A 17,782-nucleotide genomic window follows, 5' to 3' on the forward strand; every position below is an offset into this window, starting at 1 on the left:
TAACTTGCACATTCAATAAATTTATTTGTGGACACAATTATTATATTCCAGTCTAAATTTTACGAGTTTTAGGTTAACTACCTATTTTTAATGTTATCGTTTTTAGCGAGCTCTCTTAATATTCAACGGTAGCACAGATTTTGAATTGTTTTTTTTCCTAATAATTATTCATGAATAGTTTGAATAAGGATGCAAGTCGTGATACATCTCCTTTTCAATAAGTTATCTTCTATCAAATAAATCATAATAATGTAAGGTTGCTTTCACACAAGCAATAAACAGATTGTGAGTTTCTTTTAAAATTTTCGTTATGTTTTCTAACTAAATCGAATTTGCTTGTGTGTAATCATCCGAATTGCTATAAGCTTTGTATTACTTTTCAATTATTCCATAAGGTGCTAAAGTAGACCTTTTTGCATTTTAAATGCTCTCATCAAGTATTTTTTGCATACAGTCTTTCAACTCTGCTATAAAATTATACATTTTGAGAATAAAGCCGCCGTACAAAGGTTGTTTTGTCCAACATTTTACACAAAATAAGTATTAGAAAATAATTGATCTATTATTACAAATACCTAATTTATTTGACAGGGTGGATCATTCAATATTATTCACTGCGATCGAAAATATTACAATAAAGAATTAAATTACCTTTTAATTTCGTTTGAAAAGTGCAGTTTTAAATATTTTCACGGCTTTATTTTCAAATGTTTCTTGTCAAATTATATAATGTAGTACAAAATTATACGAATCAGAAATGCCAGTGAGACGAAACGCTTTATAAAATAAATTTAAATCGCACAATTACATTTATATTAGATATAAGGTAATATTTGAATTAGTTAATTAGGTCACAATGGAGTCTTTCGAGATGAAATATCAGTTTTCCTGAGGAATAAATTATTATTGAAAATTTTGTGTTTTTATTTTGAAATCTACCTACTTGTTACTTACCTTTTACGTGGTATAGAAATGACAGAAATTCTCATACTTTTTTGTCACTTATACCACACATATTTTGTTTTTTAACTTAACTAGTTAAAATAATTATTATTATGATGATCAAAATATATTGTACTAGTGGTCCGCCCCGGCTTCGCCCGTGGTACATATTTCGCAATAAAAGGTAGCCTATGTCCTTTCTCGGGTATCAAAATATCTCCATACCAAATTTCATGCAAATTGGTTCTGTAGTTTAGGCGTGATTGAGTAACAGACAGACAGACAGAGTTACTTTCGCATTTATAATATTAGTATGGATTTAAAAAAATACCGTGAATATCTGATAATATAATATATCATACTATCATATAAAAAGTATATTTTACAGTTACAGTTATTCTTCCGTGATAAAATCCAAAATACGTAAAATTTAATTTGGTGTTGTAACACAATGTATGCAAGTTGACCGCACTCACAACTAGATGGCGCCAGCTGTCGTATCACGATATTTAGATCTCGCTATCGTTTATCTCACTAAGAATAGTGACCTTCGGCCGCATACAAATATTTGTGGTTCCGTTCCGGTTAGGGCCTGGATACACGCACGCTATACGCTTTCACCTTTGTTGAGACGTTTTAGTGTCAAGTACCCATATATTCCCGTTGCTATTACAGTGGACTTCCACCCCTGTTGGGATTCACTTTGATAGCACGGCGCGCATCACAATAATTGTCAATAGTCTGTAATTTAATCCGTTTACTCAATAAATACTGTAGTATCAACCTGCATTCTCTGTCACTTGTCACCCCGACCCCTTACAACTGGCGCCCTGACGTGAGGCCTGTCGACGTGACGTCACCGTGCTACGACGTGCTACGAGATCTGTAGAGCATCTACGAGACAACGTTCGCCTGCGCTACGACGCCTACGAAAGACGACCTACATTATTAATTAATGAGTGGAAGAGGGTTTGAGATAACAAAATCATCCAAACTTAACCAACCTACTTACGTCACACGCTCCGGACGGCTTACAACGGTTAAAGTACAGAAAAAATCTGTGAAGATGTTATCTCCAGAACAATTTCAGCAGCTTTTGGAAAGGATTCCCGGCGCGCAGCCTGTTAGAAAAGGGTCTTTTACAAATTGCAATTACCATTATGATGGCGTAAAGGATGCCGAAGTAGTTGAAGCCTTCCTGTCTGCTATAAATATTTTTAAGCGTTCCGCTGATATGGGTGACAAGACTGCTCTAGACGAACTTCCCTTGCTGCTTAAGGGTGAAGCAGGAGTCTGGTGGTTAGGAGTAAAGGAGGATGTGACTTCGTGGTCAGACTTTGAAACCCGCCTGCGCGAAAACTTCGCGCCAACTCGTGAGCCATATCTGCTGTACTCCGACATAATGCAAGAGAAACAGCTCTCAGGAGTACTTACTGAGGATTTTGTACGACGTAAGAGACTGCTCTTTTCTCAATTACCTAGTCCAGGCCATCCAGAAACTCAGCAGTTAGATATGATTTATCATTTGCTACGCCTTGATATTCGTGAAAAGATTCCTCGAGCTGACGTCAGGAACTTCAACCAGCTTTTAAAGGCGGCTCAAGCGGTTGAACATGTCCTTGAGGAGAAAGTCGGTGTTTCTCGTTCAAATGAAGTTAAGCCTACTGAACACAAGTTAGATGCCCGACTAGTCCCCACACGTAAAATGAAATGCAGATTCTGCAAGAATTTTGGCCATAATACAGAGAACTGTAAGAAGTTAAGTGCCCGAAGGGACAGGGATAACGTACCGCAAAAAGGTACGAAAACTGAAGCTAAAGAAGCAGTTACCCAGTTCCCTTCACCATCGACACCCAAATTCAGTTGTTACGGCTGTGGTGCTCCTGGAGTAGTGCGAAGCAACTGTCCGACGTGCCACGCCAGTAAAACTCAGCGCCCCGACCAGAATGTTGGTTTCTGCGCCATATCTACTTCCGCTGACACCAGGGATCGGCCAGTAGTATATGTCGACATTGACGGAATCACCGGTGCTGTCTTTCTTGATAGCTGTGCCAAATCCAGTATAGCGTCCTACTCGTTATATTGCGAGCTCAGAAGGAAAGGATATGTGTTCAAGGAGTTAGGAGTCGGAATAACGTTGGCTGATGGTGTCCATAAACGACAAAACGTTTTAGTAACACAGGCTCCAATAAAAATTAACGATCGCACAATCCTCACAACCCTGTTGGTTTTACCTGAGTCGCGTAGGAATAAAACCCTACTTGGAGTTGGATTTATACAAGATGCTCACATTGTGATGAACTTGCCGCAGTGCACATGGCATTTTCTTGAAGATCCATCACAGGAATTTGAACTCTACCCAGAGAGTTTTGTCAAGTTTGGGAACGTCGAGCTTGCAACAGTCACATCTGACGACATCTCCTTGTCGCCCTCGTTACCCGAAGAAAGTAACACCGAAGACTGCATGCCACGCCCATATGGTCCTTTGATAAAGGTAGCCATTCCGACGCCTCCTCCCAGGAAGAGACGCTTTGATGAGTCCCCTGGCGGATCTTCCGCATTTTTAGACGCACTCTACGAAGATGCCATAACCAATCTGCAAAATTATGATGAGGGCTATGACTTAAGTGAATTTGAGAGTAATCTCTTCCCAAAAACCTCAATATCATCGATAGATGTCAGAGATATTAAAAATTTACTGGATCGTAATCTTGACGTATTTACGCCTAATGGTAGGCCAGTCAAAGACTTCGAACATTCGATCGAGACCGGAGATCAGAAACCGATTTCGGTCCCACCTTATCGACTCTCACCTTTGAAAACAAAAATCCTGAAGGATGAAGTAGAGAAGATGCTGACAGAAAATATTATTGAGCCCTGTTCTTCCCCATGGGCTGCACCAGTAGTGATGGTCCCCAAGAAAGATGGAGGCACCAGAGTTTGCGTAGATTACCGACAACTGAATGCAGTTACAATACCAGATGCGTATCCCATGCCAAGGATGGATGACCTGCTCCATAATGCTAAGCCTGCTCCTTACATGAGCACCATAGATCTACGAGCTGGGTATTGGCAAATTAGTGTCAAAGAGGAACACCGGGATAAGACAGCATTTGTAACCCCATTTGGAATGTATAGATTTCGGAGGATGCCTTTCGGACTACGCAATGCTCCAGCTACGTTCCAACGAATGATGGATCGTTTCCGCATCTCTCTTAGCCACATAAAGTTGATGGTTTATTTGGATGACCTAATAGTCATGTCGTCGTCGTTTGAAGACCACCTCAAAGATCTTCAAGATGTTTTCAATAAACTGTTGGAATTCAACCTTACAGCCAATCGAGAGAAGTGTAACTTCTGTTGCCAAAAAGTAAAATACTTAGGGCACTACATAACGGCTGATGGTCTTCAGCCTGATCCTGATAAGGTCAGTGCCATATTAGACATGCCCGCTCCACGAAACTTGAAGCATTTATTAAGTTTTGTACAAATGTGTTCATGGTACAGAAGGTTCATTCCTGCTTTCGCTAAGATTGCCGAACCACTCACTCGCCTGACCAAGAAAAATGCCTGTTGGCAATGGGAAGAAGAGCAAACAAAATCATTTGCAAAGCTTCGAGAGTTTTTGGCGTCTTCCCCAGTTCTGGCCCAAGCTGATGAAACCAAACCATATACAATTAAAACTGACGCTAGTAGCTACGCTTTGGGTGCAGTTTTGGTGCAGGGGGAGGGTGAAAATGAACACCCCGTTGAATATGCAAGCCGTCTCCTAAACAAGGCAGAGCGCAATTACTCCACGACAGAACGTGAAGCGCTTGCGGTGGTATGGGCGGTTAATAAATTTCGAGGTTACATAGAAGGTTGTAAGATTACGATTATGACGGATCATCAGGCCCTTAGATGGCTCATGTCGTTGAAATCGCCAAGTGGGCGTTTGGCCCGATGGGCTCTTCTTTTACAACCGTACGATATTACTATTAAGTATATTTCTGGTAGAGTAAATGTTGTAGCTGACTCTTTATCGCGACCCAACTGTACTCCTGAGACAGAAACGGACTGCGGTCTATGTACAGTAGTGGTTGACATGCCAGCGAAGAGTAAAGAAACGATAAAGACAGAGCAGCTAAAAGATGAAGAAGTTGTCAAGATTGTACAATGCCTAGAAGGAAACAATACAGAAAACGGAGAATATTGGAGTAGAAAGGGATACTATATGAATAACGGCTTGTTATACCGTTACAGTCCCGATACTGATCTAGGAATCAGTCAACTAGTAATACCCAAACAAGAGCAAAATAGTATCATCAGTGTTTATCACGATGAACCAATTGCTGGACATTATGGGGCGGAAAAGACATTTGAACGCATTGCCAAACGATACTTCTGGAAGGGGATGAGGAAGCATATTGAGACTTATGTCCGCAACTGCCTTCAATGTCAACGTTACAAACCTTCTAACCAAAAGCCCGCTGGTTTGCTCCAGACCACAGCCAGCAATCATCGATTCGAAGTGGTCGCTTTTGATTTATTCGGGCCATTGCCCCGAACTGCCAAGAACCAAAACTGGATCTTCATCGTCGAAGACGTCGCTTCGCGTTGGGTAGAATTATTTGCTTTAGAACGAGCTACTGCTGATGACTGTGCCAAAGTAATTCTTGATGAGATTATACTGAGATATGGCACTCCACGCCGATTTATCAGCGATAACGGCACGCAGTTCGTGAGCTCTGTCATGCAACAATTAACGTATTGCCTTAATATTCAACACGGTTTCACACCAGTGTACCATCCTGAAACAAATCCGGTTGAGCGAAGGAACCGTGATCTGAAAACACAATTAGCCATTTTAGTAGAGGAGAATCATAATACATGGGCAGAGAGGCTACCTAGTATACGTTTCGCTATGAACACGGCATCATCCTGTTCCACTGGGTACACGCCTGCGTATCTAACATTCGGACGTGAATTGAGGACGCCGGATGATGTGAATCATGATCTCCGTGAGATAATACAAAATGATAACTTTATCAAAGAAGTTACTCCGCGCTTACTCGAGATGGCAGACACTCTGCTTAGGGCACGGGAAGTACAAGAAATGAAGGAAGAAAAGAGGAAGGAGTACGTGGACAAGAAGAGACAAGCTTGCCCTGATTACCAACCTGGTGATTTAGTATTGGCTTCTACCCATGCATTGAGCAAGGCCAGCCAGGGATTCAGTTCGAAGTTTGCTCCTCGCCGTGATGGGCCTTATATTATACTACGCCGACGTGGTCCTAGTTCATTTGAATTAGCAAGCACTGATTCCAAGACTCCTGTTGGTGTGTATCATGCCTCGGCTTTAACGAGATATCGTTCTGAAGATGCCGTAGTGCCAGAACCCACTCTACCTATTAGAAAAAGAGGAAGGCCTAAGAAGCAAACCATAGACGCTAATGTTATAACGACCAAGGCTTCTAGACCTAGAGGAAGACCACGCAAGAATCATCAATAAAGCTACATTCCTGTTCCTGTCCTACTCGTCGGGTCGACTTCATGGACAGAGGGGGAGAATCTGTAACACAATGTATGCAAGTTGACCGCACTCACAACTAGATGGCGCCAGCTGTCGTATCACGATATTTAGATCTCGCTATCGTTTATCTCACTAAGAATAGTGACCTTCGGCCGCATACAAATATTTGTGGTTCCGTTCCGGTTAGGGCCTGGATACACGCACGCTATACGCTTTCACCTTTGTTGAGACGTTTTAGTGTCAAGTACCCATATATTCCCGTTGCTATTACAGTGGACTTCCACCCCTGTTGGGATTCACTTTGATAGCACGGCGCGCATCACAATAATTGTCAATAGTCTGTAATTTAATCCGTTTACTCAATAAATACTGTAGTATCAACCTGCATTCTCTGTCACTTGTCACCCCGACCCCTTACAGTGTTAAAATAATATCAATTTAAATGTTTGATTCAATTACATTAATTAACTTAAAACTGAAATACTGAAGTTTGTTATTTTCGTGTAGCTTTTTTTTTATTGGTAATAGGGAAGAGCTTGACCACAATCTCGTCTAAGGTATTTTATGGTGTTCCGCAGGGGAGTGTATTGGGACCAACCCTCTTTTTGCTTTACGTTAATTCATTATGTGATATGTCTTTGACAAATGGATATGTGTTTTCATATGCAGACGATACAGCTGTTGTATTTTGTGGAAGAGATTGGGAAGAAGTACAAAATAGTGCTGAAATTGGTTTAGCTAAAATCGCACAATGGTTAGAAATGCATCTCTTGACTCTTAATATAGCCAAAACCAACTACATCTGCTTTGCTAATTACATTAGAAATCAACCTAATATTAATATAAAAATTCATTCTTGCCCTAACCGTGATAAATTAAACTGTTCATGTCAACAAATCACTAAAGTATCTAACACAAAATATCTCGGAGTAATCATAGACGAACGTTTGTCGTGGCATCTACATCTAGAACTCCTCATGACAAGGACTAGAAAGTTTATATGGTTCTTCAAGACCCTAAGACATGTCGCAACTACAGATTTGCTAAAAATTGTATATGTGTCACTTGTTCAATCGGTGCTTACATATTGTATTACGGTATGGGGAGGGGCTACCAAAACAAAATTTCTAGATCTTGAGAGGGCACAAAGATCTTTACTTAAGGTTATCCATTTTAAACCTTATAGATTTCCGACCCAAGAATTATATTCGGTGTGTGATGTTCTTACAGTTCGAAAGCTTTACGTATTAAATATTGTTCTGAAACAACACAAAAGTTTAAAATATGATCCTAAACTTGATAATAGAAGGAGGAAAACATGTGTGGTTCCCAATGTACTTGTTAAAACCGCATATGCTCGAAGACAACAGGCTAAACAATCTTCTTGCCTATATAACTTAATAAATAAAGCCTTAAATATATATCCTAAAACAGCGAAGGAGTGTAAATTGCAACTAATTAAATGGTTAAAATATAAAAATTATGAGGAAATAGAAGAATTATTAAAATTAAATAAAATAAATTAAAATAAAGCAACATATTATATAATATACACACTACACACACACTCTCTCACAAACACACACGCACATTCACACACTCACACACACACATACACACACACACACACAGACACAAAATACACACTCGTTCTGTTCCCTATAATACATATATCTAAATAGTTTTTACTTATTTCTCTTTATATAAGAAAATGTTATTCGTGTAACACTTAAGTATAATGTACTGTCGGAAGAGCGAGATGTCCTACCACAAGCATTTAATTGCTTAAAAGGATGTCTCAATGACTGTTAAAATGTAATCATATTTGTTACAGAATAAATATTTTTGATTTTGATTTTTGATTTTAATCTCGCCTGATGTTAAGCTGAGATGTGGTCTAAAATGGAACTCGCTTCCCAAGAAGGTACCTGTTCACTCTACGCTACTCTAAGCTTTGGTGTTACCACGCGTTTCCTTGTCTTGAAAGAAAAGTATTTCCTGTATTGTACCACAAGATGTCATCAAAAGCAATTTGTTTTAGCGTCCTCTATGTCCCTGGTAGAACAATGTTTATTAATTAATGTTCCCTTGTGTATGTTATTGTTAGCGTTGATCAAGATAGATGATGCTCTAATCAAAATGTTTGCCATAGCCCATACCATACTTATGCAATTTATTTCTGTATATTGCACGCCTCATAAGCGAAGCGTTGAGGTGGGTACTACTGTCACTTCGCGCAAAACATCTGATTTTTCAAACTTAAAATGTCTTTATGTATCATACATTGCACTTGTAAGATAATACATACACACACATATTAAGAAAAAACACTATTTTTAACGTTCATGATATTTTTGATGTCATTTTTGTTATTTAAACTAGTTAAAAAACAGTTTAAAAAAGTTCTGTCTTGGACGTCCGTGTGTCTGTATGTGCGGATCCTTTTTCTTGTTAACACGATAGCGACCGAAATACTTTACTAATCGAGTCTTTTTTTTTCTCTTACGCTTGAGTATGCTCAGGAATAGAACCCTTTCATTTTTCAGGGTCTGATTCGATGTGTTTTAATTGTTATTAAATAAACAAAAATAATAATTAATAAATATTTATTAAAAAAAATTATGAGGCGTGCACTTTTGGATTTTCCAAATTATTTTAGTCTTCTTAATAACAATCAATCGTATTATATTATGTTAGAATTGTGTCTGTGTTCCCCGACGAGTACAATATGGGGGTCTTCAAGCGTAGAGTGAACAGGTACCTTGTAGGGAAGCGCGTACCATCTTAGACCACATCTCAGCTTAACATCAGGCGAGATTGTGGTCAAGCGCTTCCCTATCGACAATAAAAAAAGAATATTCGTATGAAGAAGTATTCATCTATGCATTAATAGTTGCAAATTGAAATTATTTTAAATCAGAATACTTATAAATACGTTTTAATTAACAAACTATTGATTTATGGTATGTTAGTTAACGTATTTCTTTAAAAAGTCCATTACGCTTCTTATCAAATATTATCATGAAACGAAATTAACAAAGAATATTTATTTCAACACGATATTTTTTTTTCATAAACCAATCATTATAATTATTGAAATTTTGTGTTTTTATTTTCAAATCAAATTCAAACCAAAAAAATATCTGCGATTATCTATTTCAGTACTACATTTTCTTTTCATAAACCAATCATTTCACACTTTACCCGTAACATATCAAATGACGTAGCTAAACGTTCAATGTCTGCAAAAACTCGAACACGATTTATAGAACAAGCTCGCCCCCCGACCTCGACTCTCGTTTGTCGCTTTTATCACCTCATTCCTGGCGACACTCCATTTATTACTAACGTTGAGCGCTTGTCAATGCTTCGATTGCGTGAATTCGATTTGATTAAATTTCTTAAGGGTATTAGTTGTGAGTATTAAAGTAAATTAGAGAAAAAAAAATACAAGTAGCTTACCGTGGCTTCGTCCGCGTAGTCAGAGATTAACTCGCATAGTTCCCGTTTCATTGGGCTTTCCGGGTTAAAACCTATTATTGTCCTTGCTCAGGTCAAAAACTATATGTGTTCCAAATTTTATCATTGTGTAGGCGATAAGAAGAGACATATGAATAGACAGAGTTAATAATTTATGCAGATTAAAGTTTGTCAGTTTAGATCTTAAGAAATAAGTAAAATTGGCCTTTTATGTTATACATTTTAAATTAAAGAAAACAACTTAAAGCAGTATTAATTCCACTGTGAATAATTATGTTGGTCATCTAGCGCCATGATTCTCCCACCTTGAAATAAGACTGCTATATTTAAGACATCATTGTAACCCCTGGGTTACAATGACAGGACAATGACAGGACATAAAGGGCTAACCAATCAGTGAAACATATTCAATGTACAACCCCACAAGAGGACACAGGAATTCACTTATTAGTTGTCATACAAGGGAACAAAACACGCAACATTGATACCACAGACAATAATTCCTATCCGATACTAACAATCTAATACTTCATATCGCCAAGTTAAATGCGAGCAAGTTATGTAGAACTCAGTTATGTCCCGGTCTAATTTAGAGTTAGAGCTAGAGTGGTCTAATTTAGAGTTAGAGCTTAACGTTACGAGTTGTGGACTGGAGTTAACTGCTTTGATCAAATTCTCGTGTTCATGATTCAGTGATAAGTATTTGGTAGAATTCAATTCTTATAACCAAGTGAAGAAAATTTTTATGTTTTTGCCTGTGTTGCACATAATTATGTTTGCGAACATAAAAAACAAATTTGAATGCAGTTTCTTAAATCGTTGTTTAAGGATGCAACATATTATTGCTGTTTTTCCATCAAATATAGTTTGTCATATAAAAAAAAGTGTCTCGAAGATTATATAATGATTTTATTGACTAGTTAAGAGGGCTCAATCTATAACGTAGCTGTAATTTAACAGTTTTTATTATGTTTTTTTGTCTATAGCAGGAGTTTCTATATCAGTAGATTGCCAAGCCAAATATTTATTGATCTTGCAAAAGGTGATGAATTAAGAGCATTTAAATTTAAATGAAAATATGCAAAATTATCGACCATTTCAATTCGTACATTCAACTCAAAACAATATAATTAATCTACACTTAATAATAAAGCTGAAGAGTTTGTTTGTTTGAACGCGCAAATCTCAGGAACTACTGGTTCGATTTGAAAAATTATTTCGGCGTTAGATAGCCCATTTATCGAGGAAGGCTATAGGATTTATCATCAAGCTAAGACCAACAGGAGCGTAGCAAGTAGCAACGCGGGTAAAACCGCGGAGCACAACTACTTAGTCATTGAATAAGAACAATAATGATACTTCTTACTATTTAATTTTGACACATTATTGAAACTAATAAACGTAAACAAAGGAAACAAAAACGTTTGTATCATTATTCATTTCACGAGACCCAATGGATCAACTAATTTCAGACAATGTAATGTTTAATTTTAATTAGTTCTTTAAGAATCCTTTGAGTTTAATGTTGCCATTATCACGATGTAAGACTTAATTAAATCTTGTTTTATGGCGACATTGAGAATTGAAGTTTTGTGTTCCTACGCTTTTTATTCGATTTACTTTTCAGTATTTTATTTTTATACATGAGTATGTAATACATACAGATAAATTATTGTGTTGTTGTTGAATGAATTTATGCGATATTTTTAAGCTATTGCATAGCTTCTATCGCGGGCCTTGAAAGCGGGGACCGAATTCAGAAATTTAGTAACGAAAAAACCTAACGCTCCCCACTCCGACGGGCGCGGAGGTGTGGCTTGAAGGCATAGCATGCAATAGCTTTACCGCGGCAGACCCCGAGTGCCACACGATTTTTTTAATAATATTGTTTGAATCAAGTTTTCAAGTTTCTATTTCTACAAAGTGTTTATTGATATGTTTTATATACGTTCTTTTGTGGGGTTTTCCCTGTAAACATTTTAATCGAAGCTAAATAATTTCTACGATTCGATAGCGTTTATACCTACTATTTGTATTGTGTATTCCAATAGAATAAAATACAATACGTAATTGGTGTACATATAGGTACTAAGTTAATTATAATTTCATGCCAATTTTCATTCAATGCCAAATTTATGATATTATTCTAATGTTAAATCCTAAAACCGTATCGAAAATGTAGCATAATAATTCTATAAAGGCAAATAGGTTCGCAAATGTATGCGATATTTGATTTACTTTGTTCATGATATTATTAATTATTTAAATTAATAAGTTTCAGAAGATTTGATTTCAATTTGTCGACCCGGTTAGTAGAGTTGGTAGAGACCCTAATAATAATTTTATTGCCTGAGGAACAAGGTTAGGAACAAATTGTTTTTCGTTTGTAAAAGTGTGCATAAGTACTGTATTGTATTATATTTATATATAGACATAATATAATTTATAACGTTTATAAGTTTTCATAGTACCTACCTACTACCTTGACACGAGACAATTTTTTTCAGTGCTTATATCCATAAAATATTTACAGTTTCCTTATAAAAGAAGCTCAGATCGTAACCATTCATTTTTACGTTAAAGTTTAGGTATCAAAAACTTTTTAGTCTTTCAGACAAACAAAAAGAAGAAAGAGTAAGTATTGAGAATTTATTTAATTTACATAAATAATAAATAATACAGAAGTAATACATAAACTAATTAGCATTTTTAATAACGTAAAAACCTCAATTTTTTGTCTATACTCAAAATCCTTCTCCACAAAAGGCCGTAAACTAACCAAAATACGTTCCTAACAAAGCCCTCCATTCATCATTCTTCGACATAAATGAACAACCACGTCAAAGTTAGTGAACTTTTACAGGAGAATCACCAAAACTACAGGACAATGTGTGCGCCGTCATTTTGTCGTGCTGTCGGACATCAGAGTGGCCAAGAGTGAGTCGTATTTTATACGGACTCCAATGTGGTGTTTATTATATATCAAACCTGTTTTTTAATTATCCCAAGTTGTATGATACAGGATAGATTACATGCTTTCTTTTCCCTATCGGCGCCCTTTGCTAGAAATAGCTTAGAAAAACATTAACGCTTATTAATAAACTAGCTGTGCTTCGCGGTTTCACCCGCGGGGCTCCGCTCCTGTTGGTCTTAGCGTAATGATATATAGCCTATAGCCTACCTCGATAAATGGGCTATCTAAAACCGAAAGAATTTTTCAAATCGGCACAGTAGTTCCTGAGAATAGCGCGTTCAAACAAACAAACTCTTCAGCTTTATAATATTAGTATAGATTGAGACCGTGAGACGAGATTTCACCCACGTTTTTTTTTCGTACCGTTTGTCTTAGACTACTAGACAAATAATGATCTAACCTCAACAATATAATTAATAATTAAAATTATAATTGTATTTTTTTAAATAACGCTATCAAGTATTTGTTTTCAGGTCTTCAGCTCTTTCCTTGGCTTAATTTATTTTTATTGTGTTTATCATGTTCACTACATTTTTATGAAATTCTTCTGTTTTGAAATCCGGAACCCTAAAAGAGAAAATACAGTTGAAGTCGAGTAAGGCTTTGACAATTCAAAAGTGTCAAAGCCTTGCTCCAATTCGGGGACAACTATGTAGTACCTCGTACCATAAAAAAGGTACTAACTATTTCTATCCATCTTTTAGTTTGGTTCCACCATAAAATGTTACTTTATGTTGAGAGATGGGATTCAAGGATGAGAGAAAGGTCTCTCTTAAACAGTGTTTAAGTAATGGAATATACATAAAATAGGTTCCAAATTTCAGCTCGTACTCTTAGGTAAGGCCTCTGAATGAATAGTCACTTAGGATAATATGATTTAATTAAAAAGTTTTCTTCGGTTTTCGACTCAAAGTTTTACATTATCATAAATACATTTACCTATGTTGTCCTTATCAATTGTGCTTTTATGCATGATAATATTATTGAAATATTGTGTATAATATTATTTGTTATTGTTTACCCAATAGTTATAATAAAGGCACTCTTACTAGTAAGTAAGAGTTCATGATTTTACATTGTTTTTCTCAGTCTTCTTTATTTCAATATAGATCGAATCTATATTTATCCTCCATCTAAACATAGTCCATCATATTCATAATATTATAAAAGTATAATAAATACTTAGGTGTTTTAAAATACATAAAGACTAGGTTAAAACGACTGAGAAGCAAACCAATCTCAGTATTGAAACATAACTATGGACAGGCGATGCAGTTTATAATATTGTCACAAGTTACTAAACGTTAGTTAGGAAGTTACTTAGAACTTGGTCTCGGTTATGTCCTGGTTTAATTTAGTGTTCGGAAGAGCTGTCCCAGAGCAACTGGTTAAGATTCCTCTTATATGTGTTTGTTAAAGTGCTATGAAAAGGTGACATAGTTTATATTTACTCTTTATAAATTACTAGCTTTTCACCAGAGGCTCCATCTGTTTTGTTTTAAACCTGTTAAATTATATATGTACTAAAATCTTCCACGAGTATTAAAAAAAAAACGCCACAAAAACTTCATTTTAAAGATTTAAGGTTTTTTTTCAAAATTTGTTTAGTATCTTCCGTATTCATCGGATAAATATTATATTATACCTGGAATAGAAATGGGGTGGGTTGAGAAAAGCATAAAGATTTATTTGCAATGCAGTTGCATGTTTTTTAATGCAGTTTTTTATATAAGTAATTATTGTTATATTATTAATATTAACACAAGATTATAAGTTTGGGGACAGCTTGTTTGAGCACACGACCGATTTCCTATTATGATGACACTATTTTAAGAATATTCAAATATTTCATAGAGGCTAAGGATGCATTTCGGAGTAATTTTCAACTTGGATAAAGTTTCCCGTAGATACTGCAGAACTTTAAGCCAAAACTTAGCCTGCAATGTGTCGCCTTACTGTTCTGAGAGGCCATGAAAATGGCGATTAGCAGAAGCAATTAAACATAAAGGTATAAGTTTTATAAAATCTTGTACTACATAATGATTCTACTTTCTATATAATATTATTGTCTTGGAAATGATGATCATTTAATTTTTTTTTCATAACTGTCTGGAGTTTCACAATCATGTTAAAAAATAAATGCATGATTAATGAAATCCATTCTATTGTTTATCGATCTGATTAGAACAGTATTAATAAGACCGAATAACGGAAATATCTTCTAAAAATACTCTTTACTATAACCTTATAAATAACATAATATCCCCCACAGCCGGGTATATTAAATTTACTGTGACGTGACTAGCTTAACCAAAAGCGAACGATAAAGATATTTATATAATAACCTATTTATCTAATGATGGTAGTTCAGAAAGTATACATTATATTACATGTATGGTATTACAAATGAATTTATGAGAATGGATGTCTATAACATGGATGTTTGTTACTCTTTCATACGAAAACCACATAACGGATTTTGTTGGTACTTGGCAACGATGTAGATTACGTACCAGAAAACACATTAGTTATATTAATATTTCATTTCGCAGCGGGTATATTCGCGGTGTTTCCGTGAGCTACAACAAATATTTTTATTTTTTATTTTAAATAATTTTCATTAACAAGACTTGTAAAAAACATGTGTTCTTATTTCGAATAATTTATCTTTTACCAGTGCTTTTAAGACATAATTTTTCATGGCCACACAATTTTAAAGTGAAGATAAAAAGAGAGCTGACGACTGGTTTTACTTCGTGGTTCATAATATTTAAATGTGAAAATAAAAGTCCTTGGGCAATGCGCGCCAAAATACATATTCATCACGATGAATGGATATTTCTTTAATTTGGATAGCGTGAATTTAAAATAAATAGGACGTGCCTGTATTCGTGTTATTTGTGAATACTTCTGTAAAATTAATTAATGTAAATGCAATTTATTAATGATTGTGATGTGGTTAATATTGTTAATCAAACTCTAGAAAATTATGTATGCTTTTACAAACTTATATAATATTTGCCTTCGAAATTATAATCCTACTAATACCCATTAGAAAATATGAGAAAGTACTTGAGAATGTATGTATGTTTGTTACTCTTTCACGAAAATAAAACTACCTAAGTCAGAATATCAAAATATGAGCTATTGAAATATAGGATTTTGCCCGCGGGTTCGTCCAGGCACAAATATATTTAGATGCACATAGACGCACACTATTAATAACTGTTCTAAAAGCATATAGAACAAATAATAGCAGATATTTGTCTATATAAAATAAACAAAATAAATAAAATCTATTCTGATTATTGTATCATAAATATTACAATATTAAGCTATTCCTGTAACATATTCGTTCATACAAAATAAGGATAAGGTCCTTGATAAATAACCTGTCAATATAAGTTATGAGTCAAACTAGATTTCGGAGGACCCAATGCATACAAATCTTATTCTCGTAGAAGATGGAACCAATAAATCACGAGACAATGATTTCGACCAGTGACGTTACAGAGCAATCTCCAAATGTTATTAACCGACTTCAAAAAAGGGGGCTTACTCGATTGTATATAATATTTTTTGGGTTTGTTAAAACAGAACGTTCAATGGGCGAACTGTTTTAAGGATTTTTTTAAAGCTAGTGACTTCTGGTTAGACCCCTATGAATTGTCCAATTGTGATCATTTGAAGGCGGCATAGTATTTTTTGTAATAATTACTTTTTCGTAAATGTTCGTAGTGAGTTTTCTGTAGAAACTGTTTTACAAACTAGTGGTTCATAGTTTACATGTATTATGACGGTTCTTAAAGTCTAGTTGCCTCAAAATTGTTTAAATTTGAGTATAATATGTACCTACCTAGTTCACCTAAGTCAAGTCAATCCAGGAAGGTGTGTTTAAGGTTTAACGGGTAGTAACTAGTATTGTTGCATCTTTAAAAAAAAGTCGTGTGGCACTCGGGGACTGCCGCGGTAAGCTATTGCATAGCATGCCTTCAAGCCACACCTCCGTGTCCGTCGGAGTGGGGAGCGTGAGGTTTTTTCGTTACGGAATTTCTGGATTCGGTCCCCGCGCTCAAGGCCCGCGATAGAAGCTATGCAATAGCTTAATAAATATCCAATAACGTGCTCACTCAAAGTAAATACAGATTGAGAATATCTATTAAACCCATCATCTATTTACAACTACAGAGTTAGTAATCATTTACCGATTCACGTTCCTTGCGCTAAAAGCTTCATTGTTGCGAAATTAATCAGCATTTCCAACTAAATAAGCCGCGGTCTTATAAAATAAATTCTTAATTAAGAGCCGTCGTGTCTCAGTAATTCTAAGAGATCAAACTCAAAGGACTGCGCGAGAATTAATTAAAATTAACCGTCACATTATTCGACGAATTAGGTTAAGATGTGCCGTGTGAATGGTTTAATCAAGGTTTTTTTTGTTTGGTACTCGTTATCTTCCGCGTGTGTCGTATGTTTCAACTTAGATGTGGTCTAAGATGGAGCGCCTTTCCCTTGGAGGTTTTTCACTCTTTTCTTCATAACCTCTAGTTCATTTTGTTTGTTCATTCATTCTGTTCGTTCGCTTTTGAACTACAGTTTTCGTGGACAAATTTTGTTAGCTAACATTTATACTCTATAATACGTAAGTCTACAACCTACACACTGTTTACTGTATCATCACTACATAGTATAAAACAAAGTCGCTTTCTCTGTCCCTAATGTATGCTTAAATCTTTAAAATACGCAACGGATTTTGATGCGGTTTTTTTTGATAGAACGAGTGATTCAAGAGGAAGGTTGTAGTATATAATTTATTAGGTTTTAGACAAAGCGGGCGAAGTCGCGGGCGGAAAGCTAGTTTATAAATTATAATA

This window comes from Colias philodice, chromosome 11 (genome assembly GCF_061535455.1).
Source record: "Colias philodice isolate Cphi_HAF_F1 chromosome 11, ilColPhil1 Martin Lab GWU primary, whole genome shotgun sequence".
In the NCBI taxonomy this organism is placed as follows: domain Eukaryota; kingdom Metazoa; phylum Arthropoda; class Insecta; order Lepidoptera; family Pieridae; genus Colias; species Colias philodice.